Source organism: Balaenoptera ricei, chromosome 2 (assembly GCF_028023285.1).
Source record: "Balaenoptera ricei isolate mBalRic1 chromosome 2, mBalRic1.hap2, whole genome shotgun sequence".
NCBI classification, from domain to species: domain Eukaryota; kingdom Metazoa; phylum Chordata; class Mammalia; order Artiodactyla; family Balaenopteridae; genus Balaenoptera; species Balaenoptera ricei.
In genome coordinates, this window is record NC_082640.1 from 184,527,497 (window position 1) to 184,547,271 (window position 19,775).

At 55.1% G+C, this 19,775-nt stretch overlaps 1 long non-coding RNA gene across 1 annotated transcript in view; it reads left to right on the forward strand.

Annotated features, from left to right (window-relative positions):
* Window positions 1-3,956: 3,956 nt before the first annotated feature.
* Window positions 3,957-19,775, forward strand: part of LOC132359996 (uncharacterized) — a 31,429-nt gene continuing 15,610 nt past the window's right edge. The window contains exon 1 of the long non-coding RNA XR_009501022.1: window positions 3,957-4,064. This is a non-coding gene — a long non-coding RNA (uncharacterized LOC132359996). The remainder of the gene's footprint in view (window positions 4,065-19,775) is intronic.

Below are 19,775 nucleotides of genomic sequence, written 5' to 3' on the forward strand. Positions count from 1 at the left end.
ACACAGCCTCTACACTGTATTCCCCTTTTATAATATGGGGGGAAAAAATCTTAAGTTCTGAAAAACATCCAGCCCCAAAGGTTGTGTGGAGCGGTACTGTCAAAATCTGATGCAAGGGGCCTGGTGTGTAATTAGGATAAAGAAGCCCCAAAATTACTGTGAATGAGAAGGGTGACCCTTAGGATTAAAACTGATGACCTGGCCTTGACCCAAAGCTGTCCTTCACAAACCCCCAACACACAGCACCGTTCACCGATCGGTGGCCCAAACCCCAATATTAATTCTGTGTTGAACCATAAGTGTAAAGGAGGTATTTTTGCTTTGTTTTGTTTTGTTTCTGTCTCCCCCCACCCCAGAAGCGAGCGAACCAATTTAAAATGAACCTGAACCTACATATGTTCTTAAACGATTGAACTGGAACAAAATCAGAACATGAAACTATTCTCCAAAAATAACGTGAACAGGATCTGCATTTCATCCAGTCTAAGGCCGTGGTTGAAGAGACACAGGAGAAGAAGGTCAGGGATTTCATGGATGGGAAAGGCTTAAACCACCCAGCCATCTGTTGAAACTTTTCCTCAGGGAGAAAGAGAGGAAGCTTTTCAAAGTTTTTTAAACAGCTCGAAAAGAGTGCCACATGTACGTTTTAACCTGGCGGTCCTCCAAATCCAGCTCTGTGTCTTATATACCTGCTTTTTCTTTTGATTTATCTTACTGTTCCTTGCAAACATGAGCTGAGAATCTGATATTCCAGGAGGAAATTCAATGTCTCAGCTGAACATGAAGACTCTCTCAGGATGGCCCCCTTCAGAACCACAGTGCATCTCTAAACGCTAATGCTCCTGGTTTGGTTAACTTGATTAAGGGTTGAGATAAGATACCTTGCTCTCAGATGGATGGTTAACACATTTGCACTGAATTCTAAATGTTAAATGTTCCTCCTTCAAGTTCCTGAGTTATTTTCATCATTTTCATTTCTTCCTGTACCACCGCAATTGCTAATCTCTTTGTTCCCCGAAGAGTTTTCAAGGTGCCTTTGTTCGCGTCATTTTTATCTTGTACTTTAATCATGTGCTATTGACCAGAGTGGAATTCATCATCCTCTTCAGGGCCAGCCCGGTCGGTCGCCAGGTTTTCAGCAGGATCCAGGGTAAGCTACGCTCCTTGAAGAAAGTGCCTGTCTTCAGCCTCTCCGGGCACACGGGGACAGCCCTGGATGGCACTCTTTCTAAAGTACCCAGGACCTGCGGGGGCGTAGGGCCACCTCCTAGAAGACGGCCCGGCACCCAGGACCTGCGGGGGCGTAGGACCACCTCCTAGAAGACAGCCCTGCACCTGCCACAAGTCAACACTTTTAGAATCTCTTGCTTGTTTCTCAGGAATCTGCTCCTTTTCTTGGGCAAATCAAGACTATCCAAAGCAGACTGAACTGTTCGGATTTCTGGATTTGCTTTTGTTTGGTTTTTCGCCACTTTCTCTTGCAGTCCAACTGAGTCATATTCACTTTTTAAACAATTTAAGCTTCCATTTAATTTAAAGAGTTTTACGTTGTTTGAAAAAGTCCAGGGACAGGTCCTATGAGTTCAGCAAAGAAGCACGTGGACCTTGCTTGCACCTCCGGGGAACGGGCACATTTGTAACCGCCCCTCTCCTTGCTGCCTGCCCAAATGTGATTCTGATTTACACATCCGCATGCGGCTGACGGATGGATGATGGCCTATTTTGTGGGTGCTGGGTGCTGACTGAGCCCCAGGACAGGTGTAAAATGACACCTGCTCTCAAGGAGCCTCCATTGTTTTCTCTTCAACCAGAAACATCCCCAAAGTCAAGCTACACTGTGAGAAGGAAGCACAGGGCAATGAAACGCAGGTGGGAGCCCCAGGCCCTCCAAGACGGCCAAGCCGGGAAGACAGTTCCCCGGGAGTCCGAAGCGGGCCACGTCGATGTGGGTCTGAGCCTGGTTTGAGAGGTGCAGTCCGGACAGGTAGACAGGAAGGTGGAAGGTGTTTCAGGTGAGGAGAGGGTGAGAGGGAAGTCTCGAGGCAGGACAGAGAAAAGCTGGTGAAGGAATCACGAAGAAACTGATATGCTTGAGGCAGGAGATTTTGAAGGCCCGGCTGCAAAGTGCCTGAGGTTGGATTTCGGGGGGCTTGAAGCCTGCTGTCCTTTTCCACTCAGGCTAGCAGAGGTCCGGATGTATCCAAGCAGAGGAGATGCAGAAACCCAGTAGACTGGCTGAGGGCGCAGCGTGCACGCAAAACAAGAGGTCACAGGCCGGGGAGCTGAGCCTGGCGGCAGCAGGGCCAAAAAAAAGGAATAAAACAAGAGAAAAGGGGGCAACTTTGAGAAAAAGTTCCAAATAATTGATGATGAATACAAACTTCAAAAATCAAAAATCCACCTTTTGGAAGCTCATTTTTAACTATCCCCTTATAGATTTAGCAAACAACCCATCTGCCCCAAACTGGTGCTCATTTCACTACCACCTAAATTATAACTCCTTAATTATGAGCCCATCACCTATTCTCCTTTCCTAAAATCAATCCAGAAACTGCCATATACAAACTTCTATTTAATAAAATGAACAACGGTGATGACACGCCAGGAGCAAAACCCTAATTGTGTTAAACCCGGCATTTTGCTTTGACAACCAAGTACCTGTTTTATTTTTTTAAATACTTTCTCTCTTTAAAGCACCTGCTTTCTTTACATATTGACTTCCAAAGGAAGAGATTAATTTTTATTGGCAAGAACAGAAGTTATTCTCGACAACAACAAAGGAAAAGCTATGTTCTATAGAAGAGTCGCCTGCTACATTAAATAATACACAAGAATATCAACCAAAAACCACAAATCAAACCGGGGCCAACCCCGTTTTCCCACATGAAAACCACAGTGTGATAACCTCACCCCTCTGGAATTAGGCTGCAGTTCTTATTATACGAGTGTGGCCGTACCACCCCAGTTCGGGATGGCTGTATTTCCATTAGAATTGCCTGTCCTTCATTGCCTTTTCCTTCACCCCCCTGTGCCCAAGTCCAGTTATTCAGTGAGTTATAATTTGGCACTAAAATTCAATTAAGCTGAAACTTTGGTCATACGTGGTCTTTTTCTCAGCAAAGCATAATTTCTTTGACCCATTTTCCAAACGTCAGCTGATCGATTTGAAAGCAGACAGAGGTAAAAGTTGATTTCAATCGAGCTCACATTTCTAGAAACTGGCTGGCATTTTTTTTTTTTTTTAAACTTCAAACAAACAGTCAGGATGGGGAGTTACTTATGAAAATGCTTGAGGTTTTCATAGCCCTTGTCAAACAGAGACCTCGGACCGCTCGGCAGACTTTAATTAATGTCCACTCCGGCCCTGCAAGCCATTTTCCCAGTGGAAATTCCGATGAGAAAGGAAGGAGTGAGGGGTTCAAGGCCGCACTGTTGTGAGTGGGCTGCGGAACTACGGATTGAAACCCCGCGGTTCCCAATGAGCCGACGAAAGTCTGTCGAAGCACTGAGCACCCCTATTGAGGACTGTGGGAGTTTGGGCCGCTTTAATGGGATTGTGTTCGGTGCTTCAGGCTGTCCTTTAAAAGATTCCATGGCACCAGCGAAGCTCCAATAAAAGGGCCTCCCTAATTGCTTTCTGACTTTCTATGAAACTTTCTAAGCTATACTGACATCCTCGACTACAACGACGGAATTACAAAGCGGAGAAAGGCGAGACAAAGTGGGTGTGCGGAGAGAAAGCGGTTCTCAGAGAAGCGTGTGGGAGGTCGGGGGTAATTCGGGGGAGGGGAGACGGGGCGGGTGTTAAATCGGTGCCGGGGAAAGAAAAATATGAGTGTTCTCTTTTGTGCGAGACCAACAGCTGAGCGCGGGGAGGTCGGGGCCGGGGTCACGCGGCTCCGGGCTGCAGCTGCCGCCGTGGGGCCGGGGTCCTGGGCGGCCCCGGCATCGCGGCGGCGGCGCGGGCGGCCGCTGTCCTCGCACGACCCCGGCCCGTCCAGAGCGCGCCCCGCTCCGACCCTCGAGGAGGAGCGAGGGGAGCGCGGTTCGGGCGCCCGAGCAAGGTAAGCACCCCTGGGGGACCCTCAGCCCTCGACCGCGCGCCCCGGCCGGCTCTCCGCCGCTCTGGGCTGGCGAGCCGACGGGAGGCCGCAGGCCGGCCCCACCGCCCCGGCCTGGTGTTCCCCGCGCGCCTGGGGCCCGACGCCGGAGCCTGGGCCCCCGGAGACCCGCCACCGCGGCGCCCGGCCTGGGCCTGGCCCCGGGGCCCTCGGGGGCTCACTCCGGGCCCGGGAGGCCAGACGGAGCCCAGGAGAACATCGGTGACCTGCCCAGGCCGCCCATGGCGGGGGTCACCCTCCCTCCGAACCACCCCGTGGGCAGGGCCTTACCCGGGTCCCGGCCGGGCGCTCGGCGTCGGCGGGCAGGCGACGCGTCCCGGGCGCCCTCCGAGAGCCCCCCGCCGCCCCCTCAAGCGGTCCCCCTGCGCAGGCGCGGGCCGGAGGAGGCCAGGCCTTTCCGGCTTGGGGGGCGCGGGCTCCGGCCCGGACCTGGGTCGCTGCCCTGCCCGGCCACCCGGTCACCCGAGGGCGATGGCATATTGCGGGGGGGGGGGCGTGGAGGGGGCCAAGAGATGGCGGCGTCGGCGAGGCCCAGGCGCCGGCAATCAAAGGCTGGGGATGGCGGCCCGCCGCGTTGCCCCAGGCCAGGCCCGGGGCATGAAAGGATCTTTATCCTCGAGTGACACGGCCAGCGGTTTCCTCCTGCCTCCCCCGCCCGCGTCCTTAATTGGGGCCGGCTGCTAATGTGATTAAAGGCTAGTTAAATGTTTCTCGGGGCAGACGGTGGGAAGAGGCCGAGACCCCTTCCCCTCCCCGGGGTCACGCCAGGCCCTTGGTCAGGGGGTCGACGGTGGTGCCAACCCCAGGACGGCTTGGCCAGGGGCCCGCCGATTGTTCGCCCCCGGGAAGGGAGGCCGCGGGCGGGCGGGCGGGCTGCTGGGGCTTTATGTAAGCCGGTGGGCTTCGGGCCCGGCCGGATTTGGGGATTCTTTTCGCACAGTTTCCATTTTCTGGCCGTTGGAACAGCGCCCCGGGCCCTCGGGGCCCTCCCCCTCCGGTGCCTGGCGCCTGCGGGGCCCAGCCGCCGAGGCCGGCCTGGGGTTGCGGGGCGTTGGGGGTCTGGCGGGCTCGGAGCAGGTCGGCTTGGGGGTCTCCCCACCGAGGACGGGGACTCGGGATGGTGGTGCGGGACTGGGGAGTGGTGGCCAGGCAGAGCCCCCGACCCGCAGCGCCCCCGGGCCTCGGCCGCGGCCGGCCGGGTTCCCAGGTCGGCGGCGGCGTGGGTGGTCGCGCCCTCCCCGGAGAGCAGGGCGTCCTAGCCTCCCGGGTCGCGGGCCGACAGCAAGTGTCTGCGCCGCGCTGCCCCACCGCGCACGCTTCCGATGGCGCCCGCGGGCTCCTGCCCCGCGCGCAGAGGTCCTGGGGACCCGTCCTCCAGCCTGCCCGACCTGGCGGAGGCAGTGCGCCCCGGGACGGCGCCGTGGCGCCCCGCGCAGGGAAGGCCGGGCCAGTGCCTCGGGCAGCGGAGGGCGAGCTCCGAGCCCCGGCCTCATAGCTCGCTCCCTGCCCATGGCCCTGTCCCCCCCAGGCCCCGCAGGACCGGCCGTGCGCTTGCCGGGGGGGGGGGGGGTCATTGTTGGGGGAGGGGTCCCCGAGAGGCCAAGAGCGCGACCCAGCTGAGTCCCCGCGCCTCTGAAGTTGCAAATCTGGAACCAGTTAGGATGGGGGAGGCAGATAAAAGCCCAGTGGAAGCCAGGCGGAGAAATGAGCTCGGGGTGTCCGTCAGGCGGCCTTGGCCGTGCGCTTCGGCGGTGGCGACTCAGGCGCACGGGGCCGGGCCCAGCAGGTGGGACGGGCCGCGCACCTTCCTCCAGCCCCGGCGGGGTTCTCTCCCCCGCCTCCGTGCGCCGCAGAAAAGGAAAATGCTAGCAAACCCGAAGGCCGCGCCGTGCCCAGGCCGCGGGACAGCAGGAGTGCGCCCAGGGGCTGCGGGCCGAGCCGGCCTCCGGGCAAGGACGAGGTCGTCGGGCGCCGTCGCCGCGCCGCCTCCGAGAACCAGGACCCGCGCCGGGGCAGCTGCCCCGCCGTGCCCGTGAGCGACACTTGCCATTTTAAACACAACACGACGTTTTAAACTAATGTTACCTAAGCAAGCGTTCTTCCGTGGAAATTTTACATGTCGATTGTTTACTTTATTCCAAATATTCTCTGAAATAGTCTGCAGAACTTTTCATATCTAACAAATGTCAGATTGCACAGATCAGAAGATATGAAATGAAAAGAATGACATTTTAATGTAAGTGGAGTGAGAGTAGACGGTATTTTTTAATAATATTTTTGTCAAAATGTATGGTGGCTCTAAAATTTTGTCATGTTCAAAATCTATAATTATTTGATATTTAAAATACACATTTTGTACATTTTTCAACCCAAAAAAAACCCAGTACAAAATAAAAGCCGGAAACCAAGAAGAGCCTAAAGAGAAAATGGGCAGCGAGGAACCAAAGCCTTTGCCCCGATATCCTGTTTTCTTCTTTTCTTCCCTAAGAGCCTGGAGGAAAATACAGTGAAAATAAAATAATTTCATTTTAAACTAACACGTAGATGTAATTAATTTCGTTCCAGATGGGTCTAAGGGACCTGGCTGTTGTAGTGTGCTCAGAAAATGCTAGACTCAAGGTGATTTTCCTTCCTTCGGCTGCTCAGAGAACTGTAAGGAAAAATCATGAGCTCCAGCCTCATGATTTTTTTTTTAATCTGCTTTTTGAACACAGATAAAATTAGAATCATCTTCCACTTGAGATAAAAGTTGCACAGGCAAAATCACCAATTTTTTTAACTGAAAGAATATCTGGCTTTGTTTTGTACAAAACAGCACTATTTCACTATTATGTAACAAACTGATTGACCTTGGGTTTGTTTGAACTACAACTGCCCTTAAGTCAGTAACCCCAATGGTGGTAAAAAAAAAAAAAAAAATCCATTTTTCAACTCATCTGCCATTTGTACTGAAATGGCTTTTCCAGTGATATCGTTTCAATAAGTGAGTAGCACAGAGTAAAACAAATAATCTGTGTGTTCCTGGTAAATAATTTTCTGTTTCAAAAAATCAAAAATAAGTTGGCTGTTGCTTTTTAGGAATAACCTTTAAACTGGACAGGAAAGGGGAAAATACGTTTTTGTTGATACTTGGAAACCCGGGAGCAGAGCTGAGATACAGCTAGTTTCACTATAGTATGAGGGGAAACAACGTTCCACACGGTGGGACTACGGTGGGGCTTATTGGAATGCCAGGCTCGGATGTTTGTTTATATCTATGCAGACCTGCCTGGGACCCCTTACATGTGTGAGGATGTGATGAAAGGAAGCCAGAGGGTTGCGTGTACGTGGGAGTGCAGGGGGTGCCCTGGGCGTGCAGATCGGACCCCCACCCGGCCTGGCAGCCTGGGCACCTCGCATCCTGCTACCCCCGTGTCCGTGTTTTGGTCCCATCCGGAGGGTCCTCCTCCATTTTATGATGCTTTCTCTCTTTTAAAAACTCCCCAGCGGCCCACTCAGCAGCCTCGTTGGGGGGTCCACTGGTCATTTTCACAAAAACAAGTGACCAAAGTGTGGACCAAAACTTGGGATCCGAGGAATCCGTGGGCTCCCTTGGCACATCGAGAGGTCCAGCCCGAAGAGCAAGGCAGCCAGGGGACATCTTTGTTCGCATCGTACGAAGCCGGGCGACGGTGCTTCCAACCTCAGTCCTGGTTATGGACACGGTCCCATGTATATGTGTGAGAGCGTTTGGGATTTTTTTCGTTTCTGTTTTCATTTTGTTCTGTTCTTCTGGGAAAACAAACGTCCCCTCTGTGGCACCTGGGCTGGCCAGTGTAGCAAACGGGAAAACCAGCCAGGGCAGGAGGAGGATGTGGCCTCACGTTGGAATGCCAGCTTGCTTTGTACTTCTTTATTACAACTGAAGGTTTCAAGGGGCCTAGAGCTGCCCAAACCTCAGGCCTGTTCCCAGGAAGGGAAGGAACACTTCACTGCCGCAAGGAAGCCCCTGCAGACTTGGTGTCTGAAGATTCTGCCCAGCCTTCCTCAGGGAGCTCGGCCCCCAGCACCCTCCAAGGATCAAAACAGCCAACTCACATGTTCTGAACATCAGAATGTTCAAGGATATTTAGAAAGCTAGACGGCTGGCCTCTGGTGTTGGAGACCTTAAAAGTAGATGGCGATAATAAACAAAAGGAGTGACGGTGTCTGGGAATGCCCAAAGGAGAGGAGAAGGCTTCACCTGAAAATGGACCCGCTGGGGTTTTCGCCCACGTCCGGGGCTCCCAGCACACGCCGGGCCTTTCTCTGGTTGGAGCAGGACCGTTTGGAGAAAGTTAGATACATGGGGCCAGACCCCCACTCCAGCCAGACTGTGTGACCCGATTGGAAAATGAATCTGATCACCCCAAAGCCTTCCTCCAGGTGCCCACTGCTGGCTGGAGGGAGCTCAGACTCCTTCCCCAGCAGGCCTCCCAGCCCGGCCTGGCATTTCTTGGCCCCTGCCCTCCCATCACCCAGACCTCCCTTTCCGCCCCAAGACACTCCGCTGTCTGTCACTTACACGGCCCCGGGACAGGAGAGCTCTCACTCTACCCACTCCCTGTGAGCACAGGGGCTTCAGTGCCTCTCAGCACCTCTCCTGATGGAGCAGCTTTGGGACCTTGGTTTGGGGACCTTGGGGGCACCCCTGGGCCGCAGGTGGGAACTCGATGGAACTCACAGAGGGAAGACAACATTGCCTGTCAGGCCCAGGGCCAGGGTCTTGGGACGCCGCCCCCCCCCCCCCCCCCCCCGCCATTCAGCTGCAGTCAGACATCAACACTCTGAGTGCTCGGACCCTGCACAGCGGTGCCGCCACCTTGCTGAGCCAGCCGCGCTGGCATGCGGGCAGGGCCTCGGGACGGAAACCCCCCAGCATGTCCTGGCTCCTGTGCTGTGCCCGGCGCTGGCGTTCTTGTTCAGAGAACAAAGGCCCGGAGGCCCCTGCAGAACAGAGAAAGGCTGAAAGCAGTGGCTTTCAAAGCTTGCTGACCGTGGCCAGGGTAAGAAAGACACCGTCCATCTCATCCCAGTGCCCACATAACGGCTTCATGTTAAATAAGTAACGAGCTCTTGATGCGCGTATAACTGAGAAGTCTTCTACAAAAGAAGACTTCTCTAACTGTGCATCGTGAATTCTGACGTTTGGTACCCAATTTCTTTTCTGCCCACTGATGGCAGCCACCTGCTAAAGTGATCCCATGAGCTCCGTGGGTCGCAGCTTGGAGTTTGCAGCTCACTGTTTTCAGAGCTGCGGGGCGGGGTGCGGAGCTCAGGACTCAGCCCCACCATCCCCACCTGCTACTCTTGCTTCCCCCAGTTCCAGCCCCGGACTCAGACCATCCCGCTGAGGTTCGGGCCACCACTTCCCAGCACCGTGGCACTGGGGAAGTCACCTCCCTTCAGCGAGCTTCCTGTCGTAGTGGGGACGACAGCAGCCGCCTGCTAGGGTGGGATCAGATGAGATCGTGCGGGGCTTGGCTTCCCGGGGCTCCCTGCCGCACCTCTGGTCCTGCCCAGGACGCCTGCCCCCAGATCAGCCTCCCACTAGAACCCTTCTCCCGCCGCCAGCTCGGCTCCAGGCTTCCCTTCAGGCACCTCCTGGGTCCCCACTGCAGATTTCGGGACTCGTGGACCCGTGCCGTCCAGGGCAGCAGCAGCAGAGCCCGGATTAAGTCACGCTGCCCCCGCAGAACTCCAAGGCACGCGGGGGCGGGTGCTCTACCACCCAGGCCGGCATCTGCGGACAAGCTGTCTGCCGGGTGCCTCAGCGCCAGGCCCTGAGAGCAGCACGGGAGATGTGGGAGCCGCTCTAACCCCTGTGTGGCCCAGAGAGGGTGGTCACGTGACTGTGGATCACACAGCAAGGGGCAGAGCTGGGGTTAGGCCAGCTCTCCTGGCCTCGGAAGACCATGACCCTCTGCCTGACGAGCAGCCGCTGTGGTCCATGGCCAGCGTCCTGCCTCTAGGGAAGAGGCGCTGAGCGCCTGTGTTCCATGGGGAGGCCCCCAGAAGACAGGGAGGAGAGCTAGTCCCTGGCTGCCCACCTTCACCTCCCGGGCCCCTGGGAGAGCTGAGTTCATTTTCCTCTGACTGCTTCTGAATGGCCGCCCTCAGGGGCAGAACTGCAGCCCTCCCGCCGCCTCAGTGATCGTCAGACACGTGGCCAGGAAGGGTTGCCCCTGCGTCCTCTGTACACACATGCGCACACACGCAGGTGTACATGCACTCGTGCACACACACCTACGCACACGCGCACATGCTCCCATGCACATACACGCACACTAGTGCACAGGTACACACACGTGCACACACACACGCTTCCCTTCTGCCTTTTACTTGGCAGATTGCTTTCATACTCTTTAACCTTTCTAGCCTTTCTGGAAGCAAGAAATAAAAAGTAGGATATGGGGGCTTCCCTGGTGGCGCAGTGGTTGAGAGTCTGCCTGCCAATGCAGGGGACACGGGTTTGAGCCCTGGTCTGGGAAGATCCCACATGCCGCGGAGCAACTAGGCCCGTGAGCCACAATTACTGAGCCTGCGCGTCTGGAGCCTGTGCTCCGCAACAAGAGAGGCTGCGATAGTGAGAGGCCCGCGCACCGCGATGCAGAGTGGCCCCTGCTTGCCGCAACTAGAGAAAGCCCTCGCGCAGAAACGAAGACCCAACACAGCCATAAATAAATAATAAATAAATAAATAAATTTAAATTATTAAAAAAAAAAAGTAGGATATGGATCGCTAACTTACTCTTGGGGCGAGTAATAGAATTGGGGGCAACATGGAATCTGGTGGGAGTGTTCTGTGGCTGGATCTTTCCCCTCAAGCCTGTTTCTGGCTCCGTGAGTCTCCGGTGGTCCTAGGATAGGAGACGCCATGCAGGGAAGCTCCGTGCCCACCGGACGTGGCCGGAAGCCTGCTGTAGGCCCAGCCCTACTCTCGACGCCGGGTCCCTGCCCGTGGAGCTAACTTCCTAGTGGGAGATGGACAGGCGGTGCAGGGGGTAGAGCGGAGACGGACCACGTCTGGAGCAGGTGGCCAGGCAAGGTGGTGCTGAAGAGGAAAGTGCCAGTGAGGCTCTGCAGGAAGGTTCTGGCACCTGTATGTGCAAAGGCCTGATCCAGGACCTGGCTCAGCACCGGAGATGCAGGAAGGGGCAAGTGACAGGAGAAGAAAGGGAAAGGAATGGTGGGGTCTTTTTGGCCCCTCCAACCCAGAATATTCCACCTCCCCCACCCCAGAGACCAAGGGTGCTGAGGGGCCCTCCTAGGGCACCCATTGAGCTGTGGACCTGCTCTCTGCAGCCAATCCCGTCTGTGTGGGTTTTATAACTGTCCTGAGTTGATATTCCCCTTTACTTGGTTTTGTTGATCTGACAGCCTTTTTATAGCTTTGAAGTTGCTCTTGTATGATCCAGCTTCTACCCTGCCCATCAACAGATGAATGGATAAAGAAGATGTGGTATGTATATATGCAATGGAATATTACTCAGCCATAAAAAAGAGTAAAATATTGCCATTTGCAGCAACATGGATGGACATAGAGATGATCATACTAAGTGAAGTAAGTCAGACAGAGAAAGACAAATATCATACGATATCACTTATATGTGGAACCTAAAACATAATACAAATGAATCTATGTACAAAACAGAAACAGACTCACAGACATAGAAGACAAACTAATGGTTACCAGAGGGGAAAGGGAGGGGGGGAGGAATAAATTAGGAGTATGGGATTAATAGATACATACTCCTATATACAGAACAAACAAGGACTTACTGTATAGCACAGGGAACTATATTCAATATCTAGTAATAACCTATAGTAGAAAATAATCTGAAAAAATAACTGAATCACTTTGCTGTACACCTGAAACTAACACAATACTGAAACTCAACTATATTTCAAAAAAAATAAAGGGACTTCCCTGGTTCATTGCAGGGGGCTTCCACTGCAGGGAGCTCGGGTTTGATCCCTGGTTGGGGAATTAAGATCCCCCAAGCCGCGCAGCGCAGCCAAAAATTAGAAAAGAAAAAAAAAAAAAATACATACACTTACTCTGTCAGTTCTGGAGGCCAGGAGTCTGCAACTAAGGTGTGGGCAGGGCCCTGCTTCCTCTGGAGGCCCTGGGGGAGCTTCCTTCCTGCCTCCCGCCTCTGGTGGCCCCAGGCATTCCTTGGCTTGTGGCCGCATCACTACAATCTCTTCCTCCTGGGTCGCTTGCCATCATCTCCCTGTATCTCTGTGTCTCTCCTCCACTACTTACAAGGACACCCATCACTGGATTTAGGGCTCACCCTAATCCAGGATGACCTCATCTTAACTGATTACATTTGCAAAGACCACATATCCAAATGAGGTCACGTTCTGAGGTTCTGGGTGGACATGAGTTTGAGGGGATGTGGCTCAACCCCATACAACCCCCCTGCCCCGAGCTCTCTAAAGAGAGAAAGCTCTTGGACGGCCGGGGTGGCTGTGATGTGAGACAGAGTTTGCTTCTAGACTAAGGTGGGCGCCACAGAAGCCGCTGGGAATTTCCTGACCAGCTGGGCCAGGGGTGTTCACGTGGCTTCTGCCGTGTCAAGTCGGCGGCAGTGACGGTATGGGGGCAAGCCAGCAACGAGTGGGAGACCAAGGGCCTTCGGAAGACGCTGTGGGCAGGAGGACGGGGAGGAGCGGAGACAGAGCCCCAGGCGGAGAGCAGCTGCCTGGCCCCGTGGTGTGTGCCCTTTCCAGGCTGGCTGTCCCTCCGAAGCCCTCTTTTTACAGCACGTATGGTAAACATCCACAGTTCTGTTGGCCCGACGTCCCAGGGTTTACCTTCGCCGCTGTGGATCTTATAGTTCGGGTGGAGGTGGAGCAACAGGGTCCCAGCTGGACACGTGACCCATGCCTGGACCAGCAGCGTGTCCCATCCCTCTGGACGCTGTGACTGACCACTCAGGAGTGGACACAGGGCAGAGTTGGGCCAAATGAGAGTCAAGTCAGGAGCTGAGCGGGAGCTGAGATTGTTGACGGGTAGAATGACCCGAAGACCTGACAGCCACCCTGCACCTTGTGGGGAGGGCCCGCTGGACAGAGAAGATGACCTGGAGGAGAGCTGACCTCAGACAGTCGTGGTGACGTCATTTAAGCCACTGGGTCCAGCTGAACTTGAACTCCTTGATCAGAAGAACCAGTAAATTTACCTTTAAGCCAGTTTGAGTGGCATTTCTATGCTGGCTGGCCGTGTCCGTACCCCCCACCGTGCCCTGCATACCTGCAGGACAGGAAGGGTTTCACAGAAAGTGTGTCCAAGCCGGGAACCGAGTCTACACACAAAGCTCTGTCCACACTCCAGTGGGACATCCTGGGGAGGGTTGTGACCATGCCCCAGGGGCAGAAAGGCTGAAACCAGGTCCCAGGTGTGACCGAGAGGAGACGTGCCCCAGGGCTCCGCACAGATGACCAAGACCAAGTCTGTGTTCTCCCCTGGGGCACCAGGCCCGCCCCGCCATCACTCTGTGGGCAGACTTCAAGGGGAATCTTGGCCCCCCGGTCTCTGGGCATGGAGGACCCCCGGCTGCTGCATCTAAGGGCTCCCTTGTAAGGTGGCAGCTAGGAGGCCAGGCTCAGGGACATGAGGACTGGGGCTTGGGGGCCCATGTACAGGCAGAAGACCCCCTTTGCAGGCGGACAGACATGGAGAAGGAAGGTCGCTGATGGGGATGGGGTTGTATTGCTCTTCAGCCTCGGGGGTAAGGGGCCTCAAACCAGCACTCAGGGGCTGCCTTCACAGTTCCTCCGCAGCCTAGTTTTCTCCTCTGTAAGGTGAGGGCCTTTGTCTTTTGGGGTACCTCCATTTCTAATGTTCCAGAGCTCTAAAAATCAAGGTAACCCACCAGTAGGAGGCCTGTGTCTGGAGCCCACCGTTTCCTGATGTGACCATCAGGAGACTGGCCCGAGAGAGAGCGTGAGCTGGTCTCCATGGAGACAAGACCAGTATCCCAGAGGCCCGCTGGTCCAGCCTTCCTCTGACCTGAAGCAGGAGCAACGCCATGTGCTGGCATCTGCCACCGTCTTAAAGGCCTGAGGTCACCTAAGCCACTCCCATTGTTTTACAGATGGGGAAACTGAGACCAGGGGAGGGGAAGCTTCTGGCGAGATCACAGAGCTGGTCAGGGGCAGAGCTGGACGCCTGCCACGCCGAGGCTCCTCCGTCGCCCCTGGAAACCTGGCCCTCGTTGGAGCCTGAAGTAGCCTTTCTGCACAGGCTGCCGAGACACCTGTGGTCACCAATGGCAACATTACCCTCTCGACAGCCATGCGAGTTACAGAGCAACGGCCTCAATCAAACTCAAGTGCGCGCTGGATTCAGAGACCAGACGAGACGAGCAAGGCAGCCACTTGGGGGCCAAATGGTCTTTCAGTTCTGTCCTGGACTAAATATAGTTCCTGGGCAGGTTTGATCTTGGTTATCAGGCAACTGTGGCACAGAAATAACTGGTCTCATCTTTCCCAGCCCCAGTTCAGGGCGGCAGGGCGGCCATGTGGGCCTGGCGTGGGTGCCAGATGGACCCCCTGTGATTCCTAGAGCAAGGTAGCCCCTTCCCTCGGCCCCCCTTTGCCCACTTTGGGCTAGAACTCATGCAGGATTCTCCCACGTCTCACATTCTGGAAATCATGGGAAATAGCTATTTCCATAAGCAAGCGCCCAGGGACCCCGCCAAGACTGGGGGTCACTTGCTGGAGTCCTGGTTTTTTCTTTTTTCTTTATTCTTCTTTTTTTTTTTAATTTTTACTGGAGTATAGTTGATCTACAATGTTGTGTTAGTTTCTGCTGTACAGCAAAGTGAGTCAGTTATACATATAGCCACTCTTTTATAGATTCTTTTCCCATATAGGTCATTAGAGTGTTGAGTAGAGTTCCCCGTGCTATACACTAGGTCCTTATTAGTTCTCTATTTTATATATAGTAGCGTGTACATGTCAACCCCAATCTCCCAAGTCCTAGTTTTTTCTTCAGTTCTCTTCCTAGAGACAGTATTCTCTCTTTTGGGGGAGGGGGGAGTGAGTTTTTAAAATGACACGACTGTGTTTGCCTCTTTAATACAGAAAAGCACAATAAAGGAGTTACAGGCTTATTACCTCTATCCAGGATACCCTTTGACATTTTCTCAAATAGAGTCACACACTCAGCTGGGAAGAAAATGCAGAGGACACAGAGGTAAACAAGGAGAACTGAAAGCCCCCGCCCCGCCCCTCTCCAGCTGATCCCGAGGCACACAGGGGCCAGGGGCTCAGGCTCCCGTCCCCGCACCCTCCCCGGGCCTCGGGCCTCGGTTTCTTCATCTGCAAAGTAGGTAGGATGGTAACACCCACCTCCTGGGATCTTCTAAGGACCCAATGAGCTAACAGCGTGCAGAGACCTGGGAGCTGGGTCTTGGTAACTGGGGCCCACGTGCCCACCGCCGGAGTTCATCCAGAGCACAGACCTCCATCTATTGCATTATCTTTTTTTAACTCAAAAATGGATCACATTTTGTTTGGCATCTTGCTTTTTTCACCTTATTTTAGAGACCCGTCCATCCCAGCACACACAGGCAGACACACCTCCCTCTTTCTTAAGAGCCTTTAGATGCCCGTGTCACATCCTATATGGTTACCGACACCAGGACACCAGGATGTTAGATACCCAGAAACGTCGATTCTGGCCCAAACTGTATGCACTTTCAACTTGGCTGGATTTACACTTCCGTCGACCAGGATGTGCTTCCCGTCTCCGCACACCCCTACCAGCCCGGGGGCGTCCCCACTGTTGGGTAGTGTGCAGTCTGACCCCAGGAACCCAGATGGGGTCAGCCTTGTGAGGCGTGCAGGGACCACGAAGGCCATGGTGATGGGGCAGCGAGGTAGGGCGTGGGCCCCAGGGCTCTGGGTCACCTCAGGGCCCCTGGAAGAATGGGCTGGAGCCCCAACACATTCGTCTCCCAGGACCTTTACAGAATGAAGTGACTGCCTTTGGGCCGGGAAGTTAGCTGGGACGTTGTCAACCAACTTCCTCTAGGCCCTTCCTGAGGAACCCTCTGCAACCCTGGAGCTGGCGGAGACGCCTGCCCAGTGGCCCTTTGGGGGCAGCCCAGAGACACGGCCCATCTTGGAGTGTCCTCGGAGGTTCAGCTCCAAACTCAGAGAGCCGGCGACTTGTGGAAACAGCCAGATCCATTCTGAGCCAAGCCCAGCAGAGCTGCTGCCGGGGCCAACCCAGGTCACCCACACGAGTGGCCACAAAGCAAGGAAGCATGGCTGCGCCCGGACCGTCACTTGCTTAGAGAAAGTTCTATAGGAGAAGCTGCAAATCTGTTTCCAGTGATGGTGGCATTGCTGGGTGAGGAGGGGGCTCACCGGGAGAGGCTGAAGTTTAGCACATTGGACAAAATATTCCCGTGCTGAGTCCGACCCTCAGCTGAGAAGGGGGTCGGCCGCAGCCACCAAGCTCAGCCCCTGTCCGTGGCTTCGCAAACCTGCCACGTCCGCCCCGCCTGGCCCTCCGTAGCTCCTTCTCCTTCCCGTGGCCCATGAGCCGCCACCTCATCATGCAGCCACTTTCTGTCTCCTTGTCCACCTCCCCTAACCCAGTACCCAGATTATGAGCCTCTAGAGACCAGAGGTCACGTCTTCCCACGTCTGTGTCTCCATAGCACAAAGCAGCGTGGTAGGGATTTCGTAAGTCAGGGGTGGAGGAAGACAGGGTGTGGAGTAGCCCTTGGAGGAGGGCGTCCAAAGACCTGGTGCGTTGGGTCCTGGGCTGACCACCAGGGCTGTGATCTTGAACCTCAGTTTCCTAGTCTGTAAAAGGGGGTTGGAATGACAGTTAGCAAGGGTCCCTTCTGATTCTGTAATTTATGAGTTTACTCACGGCAGGAGCCGGGAGGCGGGGAGGCCGAGAAAGCCCCCGGCTCTGTGCCCCACGCACACTGGAGGAAAGCCTACCCCACAGCCACGCCGGCTGCCCGCCGTCCCCCCAGGATCGTTCCCCGGCTCCACGGTGTCCCGGGGAAGGCAGCAGAGGTAGACAGGAGGGCATGGGAGGACACGCTTTCCTGACCATCCAGCCCAGCAAAGCTAGAAACCATCAAAAAGTAAAAATTCCATTTGTAAACAAGATCGAATTATTTGATTGTGAAACCTGGGTCCATGGAATTTAAAATAATTTAATATGAAACAATATCATTTGAAATGCCGGCCAGCCAAGGACCTGGGGGCAGGACGGGTTCTAGCCTCCTGTGGCCAGACACGTGGAACCCAGCCTTAGGGAATAATAACAAGTCATCATTCAACAAGCATGGCTGAGAGTCAGCTACATGGCCACGCTGGGCCAGGCACGGGGCAGCCAGCCCATGGCTCCCGTACCCCTGGGGTTCACAGTCTGGATGGGCAAGCGTGACATAGACGATTAAAAAGCAGTGCCGGAGAGCAGGAGAGGGGTGGTTAAGTGGCATACAATCCAAGCCAAAAGGGAGGCCGAGATGGAGCCAAGGGCAAGCGCCGTGGGCCACAGCGGGCACTGTCAGGGGAGTCTCTGGGAGCTTCGGGATTGTGGTGAGAAACTGAGGCATCGCCCTGAGAGGAGGGGACACAGAGCAGGAACACTAGGATAGAAATGGAGATCATTTTCAACCCCAGCTTTATCTTGTGCTGCCCGTGTGACCTTGGACAAGCGAGTCACTTCCAAGCCTCAGTTTTGTCATCTGCAGAATGGGAATAATTAAGCCTGGTCCCCACTCCCTGGCTGCAGCAAGCGTCAGAAATCATTCACATGCAGGCCCCGGAAGCTGACGTCACCAATGGACAGAGGCGCGCCAGGTGAGGCAGGGATGCAGTTGGCTCCTGCAGCAGATGCCGTGCAGGGGTGAGGCGGTGGGCAGGTGCCCTGGAGGCCCAGCACCTGTTCAGTGGGCTCTGTGCTGGGCTCCTCAGGATCCCGCTGGTGCTTTGCGGAAGGATGGTGGGGCCGGGGCCCAGCCGATCCTGGTACAGCAGCACTCTGCCTCCACAGCTCCTGCCTCAACATAATCACAATTGGGAGTATTTCAGGGCCGTAAGGGCAAGATAAACAAACCCAGGGAACCCAGACAAAGAGCACGCAAATGCTCACTTTCATGTCACATCCAGAAACCACATGTTCATCAAGCCACCTGCGGGCTTGTAGCTCCATGGGGAAGTGCAGGCTTGTTGTGTTTAGAAAACCAAACTCGCCCGTACAGCTGCGGGGGACGTCCGGGTGCCGCCTCCCCCCATCCTGCCAAACACAGCTCCAGCCACAGAGCAGCCCTTGAGGCAACCGGAGGATTTCAGGGGGTCCCGGTGCTGCTGGGTTTGAAATCACCTGCGAGGCAGTGGGACAGCAGTGGGCACTTCTCATCACTGCGGTGCCACCTGGGGCACGTCCCCTAACCTCTGTGTGCACAGCAGGGTCTGGAAAATGCCCAAGGTCACCTGGCCAGTAAGTGACTTACCTAGAACTCAAACCGGGCCCCCCAGCTCCCCAGTCCCCCTCTCTCCCCATCACCCCTGAGTTAAACTGCCGAAGGCAGCCAGAACATGGCCAGGACTGAGGAGAGGAGACCAGCACACACAACCAACTACCTGTGTGCTCGGGGAGGGCTCCAGATCCCTCCTACCCTTTGAGGCGGCTATGCTGAGAAGCGTTATTTTTATTCCTCCCCAAGCCTTGCCAGATTACACTGTCAAGGCCAGCACTTGGGAGATATTTCCTTGGTTTCGCAATTCACGCGGTGACTAACACACGTTACATTTTGAAAACCTCTCTTGGTAAAAATTTAAGCTGAATTGTAAATACATAAAAGTCTCAGTGTTAATGGGGTGCACGATTTCTCAGTGGCTGTTTTGTAATCCCAAGATTCAGAAGGGATGTGGAATTCTGTAAAAATGGATAACGAACACCTGTCCGGAGCCACCCTTTGGGCAGCAGCCCTAACATCTGTCCATCGTTATGTAAGTTACAAAACCCCTTCGTGTTCCCTGTCTCATGGGGTGCCCAGAGCAGGGGTTGCAGAAGTTCACGACGGGTGATGGATTCCCTCCATGGGACAAGAGTGCACGCACCCACCCCGCACTGCCAGGGGCTGGACATACCCTACCTCATTTCGGTGCCATTCGGTATCGGGTTACGGTGACAAAGCTGAGGCACAGAGAAGTTAAGACTTGCTCAAATTCGTAACCCTGATAGGGGACGGAGCAGGACTCGGTCCCAGGCTTCGTGCCTCTCCGCAGCATGGCATGCCCGGGCACACCACAGCCCCTGCTGCCGGGCACCCGTGTCCCAGGCGAGTCATCCACTCTGCACCGGCCTCAGCTGATCGCACCAGGGTGGTACCCACCTGGGACAGCCGACGCATAGGCTGGACAAGGGGTGTCTCTGTCTGAGCATCTGAAGTAAGAAACGAAAGAGAGTGGGACAGTTGGCAAGGCGCCCTGATGTCGTGTGCATGCCAGAACCACGGGGCCATGTTGGAGTTGGCGTGGGAAGGTGACGGGGAGAGGAAGGAGGAAGGAGAAGAGCTCAGAGCGGTGGAGGAGAGACCATCCACCATGAGAGAGGCGAGTCAGGAGAGGCCGGACCACTGGCGGC